The sequence below is a fragment of the Cetorhinus maximus genome, unplaced genomic scaffold (genome assembly GCF_964194155.1).
Source record: "Cetorhinus maximus unplaced genomic scaffold, sCetMax3.hap1.1 HAP1_SCAFFOLD_1417, whole genome shotgun sequence".
Lineage (NCBI taxonomy): Eukaryota > Metazoa > Chordata > Chondrichthyes > Lamniformes > Cetorhinidae > Cetorhinus > Cetorhinus maximus.
Window position 1 is genome coordinate 24,846 of NW_027597358.1, and position 8,674 is coordinate 33,519.

The 8,674-nt window shown below is 61.1% G+C and overlaps 1 protein-coding gene across 1 annotated transcript in view; it reads right to left on the minus strand.

Moving 5' to 3' along the window:
* LOC144676194 (brevican core protein-like) overlaps positions 1 to 7,417 on the minus strand; it is a gene marked incomplete at its 3' end in the record, with an annotated part of 30,933 nt that extends 23,516 nt beyond the window's left edge. The window contains exon 1 of the mRNA XM_078536678.1: positions 7,287 to 7,417. The remainder of the gene's footprint in view (positions 1 to 7,286) is intronic.
* Positions 7,418 to 8,674: the final 1,257 nt, after the last annotated feature.

Consider the following 8,674-nt stretch of genomic DNA (forward strand, 5'->3'; position numbering starts at 1 on the left):
CTCTCTCCCCCTCGCTATCACTCCTCCTCTCTCTCTCCCCCTCGCTATCACTCCGCCTCTCTCTCCCCCTCCTCCTCGCTATCACTCCGCCTCTCCCCCTCCCCCTCGCTATCACTCTGCCTCTCTCTCTCTCCCCCTCCCCCCGCCTCTCTCTCGCTCCCCCTCTTCCTGTGACTCTCTCTCCCTCTGGCTCAGAGGGTCAAAGGTTCAAGTTCCCACTTTACAGACTTGAGCATGAAATTCAGGCTGACTTCCCACTGCCAGTACTGAAGGAGCGCCGCACTGTCCGAGAGTCAGTACTGAGGGAGTGCCGCACTGTCGGAGGGTCAGTACTGAGGGAGCGCCGCACTGTCTGAGGGTCAGTACTGAGGGAGCGCCGCACTGTCCGAGGGTCAGTACTGAGGGAGCGCCGCACTGTCCGAGGGTCAGTACTGAGGGAGCGCCGCACTGTCGGAGGGTCAGTACTGAGGGAGCGCCGCACTGTCGGAGGGTCAGTACTGAGGGAGCGCCGCACTGTCGGAGGGTCGGTGCTGAGGGAGCGCCGCACTGTCGGAGGGTCGGTACTGAGGGAGCGCCGCACTGTCGGAGGGTCGGTGCTGAGGGAGTGCCGCACTGTCGGAGGGTCAGTACTGAGGGAGTGCCGCACTGTGGGAGGGTCAGTACTGAGGGAGCGCCGCACTGTGGGAGGGTCAGTACTGAGGGAGAGCCGCACTGTCGGAGGGTCAGTACTGAGGGAGCGCCGCACTGTCGGAGGGTCAGTACTGAGGGAGCGCCGCACTGTCACAGGGTCAGTACTGAGGGAGCGCCGCACTGTCGGAGGGTCAGTACTGAGGGAGCGCCGCACTGTCGGAGGGTCAGTACTGAGGGAGCGCCGCACTGTCGGAGGGTCAGTACTGAGGGAGTGCCGCACTGTTGGAGGGTCAGTACTGAGGGAGTGCTGCACTGTCGGAGGGTCAGTACTGAGGGAGCGCCGCACTGTGGGAGGGTCAGTACTGAGGGAGTGCCGCACTGTCGGAGGGTCAGTACTGAGGGAGTGCCGCACTGTCGGAGTTGATTATCAGTCTGCTGCTTGTGGGATCTTGCTGTGCTGAAACTGGCTGCTGTGTTTCTCACGTTACAACAGCGAACGCTCTTCAAAAACAAAGCATCCCATTGGCTGTGAAGAGCTTCGACATGTCTTCAGGTCGCAAAAGGTCGTTCACAAACCCCCCCCCCCCCATCCGTTTAGCGCCTCGCGACCTTTGCACCCGACTCAACGTCACGGCAACGGCAGAGTTATTGTCCGGAGGTGGGGAGGGGTTTCGGCCCTTGTCCGTCACGTACAATATAAACTGGGTGACCTCGAAACGGGGGCAAAGGTGCCTCAGCGAAGGACTGTGGACCCCTCCCTTCCTGCCCCCACCCCACTGTCTCCCCGGTAACACTTCCCCTCAATGACTGGAGGCACAGTGCGATCCCATGGGTCTTCCCCACCCCCCTCCCCCCTCTGCTGCAGTTTGATTGTGGCGGGTGGGGGCACTGGGGTTGTGGAAAGCCCACACCCACCACCACCCCCTCCCCCTCTCACCGGCTCCTCCGTCACCGCCGGTGGACTGCCTCCCCTCGGACTCTTCGGCAGGGTTAGTCAGTGCGTCTGGTGCTGAGGGGATGTCCCAGTGCCCCTGTCCTGGAGGATGGGAGGCCCTCCGAAAAGCGGCCAAGCAACCTGGGCCTTGGAGACGGGTGAGGGTGAGGGTGAGGGTGGGGGTGAGGGTGAGGGTGAGGGTGGGAATGAGGGTGGGGTGAGGGTGGGGATGGGGGTGAGGGTGGGGATGGGGGTGAGGGTGGGGTGGGGGTGAGGGTGGGAATGAGGGTGGGGGTGAGGGTGGGAATGAGGGTGCAGGTGAAGGTGGGGATGAGGCGAAGGGTGAGGGTGGGAATGAGGTTGGGGGTGAGGGTGGGGTGAGAGTGGGGGTGCGGGTGTATGGGGGTGGGGTTGGGGGTGGGGGTGTGTGGGGGTGGGGGTGGGGTGGTGCTTTCAAAGCCAATCGCGATTGTTGTTCTTTCTCAACCCTGCCCTCTACCTGTGCGCCAACATCTGGTCTGGCCTCAACTGCGATGCTTGTGCAGTGGAATATCCCGCAGGCCGTCATTGCTGAAGGTCGCACGTGAATCCTGCCAGGGAGGGTGAGGGGAGAGGAATGGGGGTGGGCGATACAGCACTACACAAAGTGGAGGTGCGGGGATAGAGGGGGGAGGCAGCAAAGAGAGATGGGGGGAGTGATGGTGACAGAGAGAAAGAGGGAGAGTTGGGGGGGAGGCAGAGAGAGAGGGAGAGATGGGGGACGTAGAGAGAGGAGAAAAGAGGGAGGGAGGGGATAGAGAGAGAGACACAGACAGACAGAGACATGGAGAGAAGGAACAGAGACACAGAGGCGGAAAGAGGGGGCGGGCGGGGGGAGGAGGGAGGGGGCAAGTGGAGGGAGGGGACGGGCGGAGGGTGGAGGGAGGGGGCAGACAGGGAGACAGAGAGAGAGACATGGGGGTAACGGGAGAGAGAGAGAGAGACATGGGGGTAACGGGGGAGAGAGAGAGAGACATGGGGGTAACGGGGGAGAGAGAGAGAGACATGGGGGTAACGGGGGAGAGAGAGAGAGAGACATGGGGGTAACGGGGGAGAGAGAGAGACATGGGGGTAACGGGGGAGAGAGAGAGAGACATGGGGGTAACGGGGGAGAGAGAGAGACATGGGGGTAACGGGGGAGAGAGAGAGAGACATGGGGGTAACGGGGGAGAGAGAGAGAGACATGGGGGTAACGGGGGGAGAGAGAGAGAGACATGGGGGTAACGGGAGAAGAGAGAGAGACATGGGGGTAACGGGGGAGAGAGAGAGACATGGGGGTAACGGGGGGAGAGAGAGACATGGGGGTAACGGGGGGAGAGAGAGAGAGACATGGGGGTAACGGGGGAGAGAGAGAGAGAGACATGGGGGTAATGGGGGAGGGAGAGAGAGAGACATGGGGGTAAAGGGGGAGGGAGAGAGAGAGACATGGGGGTAACGGGGAGAGAGAGAGACATGGGGGTAAAGAGGGAGAGAGAGAGAGAGACATGGGGTAATGGGGGAGGGAGAGAGAGAGACATGGGGGTAAAGGGGGAGGGAGAGAGAGAGACATGGGGGTAATGGGGGAGGGAGAGAGAGAGAAATGGGGGTAAAGGGGGAGGGAGAGAGAGACATGGGGGTAACGGGGGGGGGAGAGAGAGAGAGAGAGACATGGGGGTAAAGGGGGAGGGAGAGAGAGAGACATGGGGGAGGGAGAGAGAGAGAGACATGGGGGTAAAGGGGGAGGGAGAGAGAGAGACATGGGGCTAATGGGGGAGGGAGAGAGAGAGACATGGGGGTAAAGGGGGAGGGAGAGAGAGACATGGGGGTAACGGGGGGGGGAGAGAGAGAGAGAGAGACATGGGGGTAAAGGGGGAGGGAGAGAGAGAGACATGGGGGAGGGAGAGAGAGAGAGACATGGGGGTAAAGGGGGAGGGAGAGAGAGAGACATGGGGGAGGGAGAGAGAGAGAGACATGGGGGTAAAGGGGGAGGGAGAGAGAGAGACATGGGGGTAACGGGGGAGAGAGGGGGGAGGTGTAAATGAAGCAAACTCCTTTGCAGTCAGCAATTCGTACCCACTGCCCCTCATCAATCCCAGCAGGGTGACCCGTCCATCCTATGAGCTGCTGCAGCTGAGCCTGAGGGTAACAGTGGATCTGTTAACCTCTCCAACATCCTCTTGGCTAATGAATCATCCTACATTTAATTCCTTGATCTCCCACGGCTCTGCCTTCTGTCTCTCTGTACACGTCTCTGTCTGTTTCTCGGTGTAGCTCTTCCCCACAAACCACCCGCCCCAACATCGTGCCAGTGAATGGATGGGAGCTGCTGTGTAAGGTCAGGGGAAGGAGACAGCGTCTCCAGCTGCTCAGCTCAGCTCCGCTCACCAACCTGTCCTGCTGCCGTCTGTGATTCTAGATCTAAAAATACACACCATCTCCCAAAATAGAGCAGGGAGGAGACGGAGGAGGCAGGATGGGAGAGAGGGAGAGGAGGGGGTGTGGAGAGGGAGCGGAGTGGAGGGTAAGTTAAAGTGAGAGTGAGGGGGCGAAGGATGGGAGGGGGAGGATGAGGAGAAGGGTGAGGGGGAGGAGGGTGAGGGAGATTGGGGGGAGAGGGAAGGATGAGGAGGAAGGGAGAGTGAGGCGAGGGGGAGGAGTGAGAAGGTGATGAGGCTGGGGCAAGGGCGGGGAGGATGAGGGGAGGAGGCAGTGAGGGGACAGGGAGGGTGAGGGGAGAGGAGTGGAAGACGGGGGATAGCGGAGGTCAAGGTTGGTGGGGGGAGGTGAGGAGGGGAGGGAGGAGGAGGGGGGAGGGAGGAGTGGGGGAGGAAGGAGGGTGAGGAGGATGGAGGAGAGGGGGAGGGAGGGAGAGAAGGAGGGAGGGGGGAGCGGAGGCTGAGGGAGGGAGTGGGAGCTGAAGGAGGGAGGGAGGGAGGGGGAGCAGAGAGAGGGAGGGGGAGCGGAGGGAGGGAGCTGGAGCTAAAGGAGGTAGTGAGGGAGGGAAGGGGAGCAGAGGGAGGGAGATAGAGGGAGGGAGGGGAGGCTGAGGGAGGGAGGGGAGGCTGAGGGAGGGAGCGGGGGCTGAGGGAGGGAGGGGGGGCTGAGGGAGTTGGGAGAGCTGAGTGAGGGAGGGAGGGAGTTGGGGGAGCAGAGGGAGTTGGGGGAGCAGAGGGAGGGAGTTGGGGGAGCAGAGGGAGGGAGGGAGATGGGGGAGCAGAGGGAGGGAGGGAAGGAGTTGGGGAGCGGAGGGAGGGAGGGGAAGGAGTTGGGGGAGTGGAGGGAGGGAGGGAGTTGGGGGAGCTAAAGGTGGGAGGGAGGAGCTAAGGGTGGGAGGGAGGAGCTAAGGGTGGGAGGGAGGGGCTAAGGGACGGAGGGAGTTGGGGGAGCGGAGGGAGGGAGTTGGGGGAGCGGAGGGAGTTGGGGAGGTGAAGGTGGGAGGGAGGTGGGAGGGAGGGGGGAGATGAAGTTAGGAGGGAGGGGCTAAGGGTGGGTGGGAGGGAGGGGCTATGGGACGCGGGGGCTAAGGGACGGAGGGAGTTGGGGGAGCAGAAGGAGGGAGGGAGTTGGGGAGCAGAAGGAGGGAGGGAGTTGGGGAGCGGAGGGAGGGAGTTGGAGAGCAGAGGGAGGGAGGGAGTTGGGGAGCAGAGGGAGGGAGGGAGTTGGGGGAGCGGAGGGAGTTGGGGGAGCGGAGGGAGGGAGGGAGTTGGGGGAGCGGAGGGAGTTGGGGGAGGTGAAGGTGGGAGGGAGGGGGGAGGTGAAGGGGGGAGAGAGGGGGGAGAGAGGGGGGAGGTGAAGGTGGGAGGGAGGGGGGAGGTGAAGGTGGGAGGGAGGGGGGAGGTGACGGTGGGAGGGAGGGGGGAGGTGACGGTGGGAGGGAGGGAGTGGTGAGCTGAGGGAGTGGTGAGCTGAGGGTGGGAGGGAGTGGTGAGCTGAGGGTGGGAGGGAGTGGGGAGCTGAGGGTGGGAGGGAGTGGGGAGCTGAGGGTGGGAGGGAGTGGGGAGCTGAGGGTGGGAGGGAGGGAGGGAGGGGGAGCTGAGGGTGGGTGGGAGGGGAGCTGAGAGTGGGAGGGAGGGGGAGCTGAGGGTGGGAGGGAGGGAGGGAGGGGGAGCTGAGGGTGGGAGGGAGGGGGAGCTGAGGGTGGGAGGGAGGGGGAGCTGAGGGTGGGTGGGAGGGAGGGGGAGCTGAAGTTGGTTGGGTGGGAGGGAGGGGGAGCTGAGGGTGGGTGGGTGGGAGGGAGGGGGATCTGATGGTGGGTGAGTGGGAGGGAGGGGGATCTGATGGTGGGTGGGTGGGAGGGAGGGAGGGGGTAAGAGAGGGAGGGGCTATGGGAGGGAGGGAGTTGGGGGAGGTGAAGGTGGGAGGGAGGGGGGAGGTGAGCTGAGGGAGGGAGGGTGAGCTGAGGGTGGGAGGGAGGGAGGGGGAGCTGAGGGTGGGAGGGAGGGAGGGGGAGCTGAGGGTGTGGGAGGGAGGGGGAGCTGAGGGTGAGTGGGAGGGAGGGGGAGCTGAGGGTGAGTGGGAGGGAGGGGGAGCTGAGGGTGAGTGGGAGGGAGGGGGAGCTGAGGGAGGGAGGGAGGGGGAGGGAGGGGGAGCTGAGGGAGGGAGGGAGGGGGAGCTGAGGGAGGGAGGGAGGGGGAGCTGAGGGAGGGAGGGAGGGGGAGCTGAGGGAGGGAGGGAGGGGGAGCTGAGAGAGGGAGGGGGAGCTGATGGTGGGAGGGAAGGAGGGGGAGCTGAGGGTGGGAGGGAAGGAGGGGGAGCTGAGGGTGGGAGGGAAGGAGGGGGAGCTGAGGGTGGGAGGGAAGGAGGGGGAGCTGAGGGTGGGAGGGAAGGAGGGGGAGCTGAGGGTGGGAGGGAAGGAGGGGGAGCTGAGGGTGGGAGGGAGGGGGAGCAGAGGGAGGGAAGGAAGGAGAGGGAGTTGGGGGAGCTGAGGGAGGGAGGGAGCGGAGGCAGAGGGAGGGAGGGAGAGGGCGTGAGGGAGAGGGAGTGTGTTGGGGGAGCTGAGGGAGGGAGGGGGGAGGGAGAGGGGAGGGAGGGAGAGAAGGTGGGAGTTGGGAAAGAAGGAGGGAGGGAGTTGGGAGAGTGAGGGAGGGAGTTGGGGGAGCGGAGGGAGGGTGTGAAGGAGGGAGTTGGGAGCTGAGGGAGGGAGGGGGTGAAGATGCCGTCTTGCCTCCTGCCTGTTCATCTCCGCAGATTCTCACCTGGTTTAGAGAGTCCCGGTGCGGCTGGAATCAGGGTGAGGGTGGCCGGTCGGGTGAGGGTGGGAGAGGCAGGCAGGAGGTCCCCTCTCTCTGGGAGAGGGGAGGAGAGAGCGCAGAAATCCTGCAGCAGTAGCTGCTGCCCTTCCTCCCCTAAAGCAGAGAGAGACAGAGACACAGAGACAGAGACACAGAGACAGAGAGAGAGAGAGACAGAGAGAGAGAGAGAGACAGAGAGAGAGAGAGACAGAGAGAGAGAGAGACAGAGGGAGAGAGACACAGAGAGAGAGAGACAGAGGGAGAGAGACACAGAGAGAGACAGACAGACAGAGAGAGAGAGACAGAGACACAGAGAGAGAGAGAGACACAGAGAGAGAGAGAGACACAGAGAGAGACAGACAGAGACAGAGAGACACAGAGAGAGAGACACACAGAGAGAGAGACACAGAGAGAGGGGTGAAACAGAGAGAGGGGTGAAACAGAGAGAGGGGTGAAACAGGATTCTCACTCACCTCCCAGTAAAACTGCGAGTCTGGCATCAAACGACAAGGAGAGAGATCTGTGTGCGGGAGCTGGAGTTTACCAGAGCCCGGGCTGGGTGGGTGGGTGGGGAAGGTGATAACAATCTTCCCAGTGCAGCGACCCAGTTCAGTGCCAACCCGCGGGCAAATGCTTAACAGCAAAAATTAAACACTCCAATTAATTATTTTAAAACTACATGGTTTAAGTGCAGCCATAAATAACTGTTCTCGATGTGTAAAAAAAAATACACTGTCCTTTAAAAACGCAGTTTCCTGTACACGGATGAACTGCGTGAGATTTTGGAGTGAGAGAGGGGGGGGGTCCTTAAAAGTTTTTAGTTTCCTATTTCTCTCCAATTTTCTGGTCCTGCTCCATTTCAGAGCGCATGCGTTTCTGGTCAAGTCAATTCCACTGCACCATTCTCTCTCTCCCCCCCCCTCTCTCTCTCTCTCTCTCTCACTGGCTCCCAGAGTTGCCTCTGAATGCAGAAAATCACTCTCAGGATGTCTTTGCTGCAGATCGCAGGAGTTTGCAAAGCAGGGGAGGGGCGCCCCGGGGAGAAAGAGAGAGAAAGTACTTAAAAAAAACCCCACACATATACACAATGCATCAGAAATGACAAGGCATTTAAGGTATGACATGAAAAAGGCATCTCTGTTAACTGGCATGCGTGGTATCCTCCTCAGCTTTGGAGAGATTAATTTGGCACATTTCCCCTGAAGACAGATTTGTGGAATGTCCAGTGATGATCTTTCAAAGTTCTGTCTGTGGGACAAAGTGTTGGGGTGGGGGGAGTGCAAACCCTGTTATTTTCTTCCCCCACTTCAGTGCTGGGCATTGGTGAGTCCACTTGGGGTGCAGGGACAGTGTGGGCATAAAAGGCACAGGGCCTGACAGAGAGAGAGGGGGAGAGAGAGAGAGAGAGAAAGCCATCACATCCATCTCCTTTCTCTGAGGAGTGACTTGGGGCTACCTCAATTGATGTCCAAGTGGGGACAGCAGATTTCGAGAGGTTATAACTATCAGGTAAGGATTGACCAGGCTTGGGGTGGGGGGGGTTCTTTTCTCTAGAAAAGAGAAGGCTGAAGGGGCAGGGGGAGCAACCTGATCAATTCTGAAAGGGGTTTCGACAGGGTAGACGTAGAGAAGATGTTTCCACTCGCCGGGGTGGGTGGGAGAGACCAGAACTAGGGGGGTGGGGGGCATCACTATAAGACGGTCACTAATCCGATGGAGAATTCGGGACAAACCTCTGCCAAATTGTGAGGAGTTGGGTTGGAAATTTTTTTGCTCTCTGAGGGTCGTGAGCCTTTGGAACTCCCTTCCTCAAAAGGCGGTGGAAGCAGGGTCTTGGAATATCTTCAAGGCCAAGCGAGAT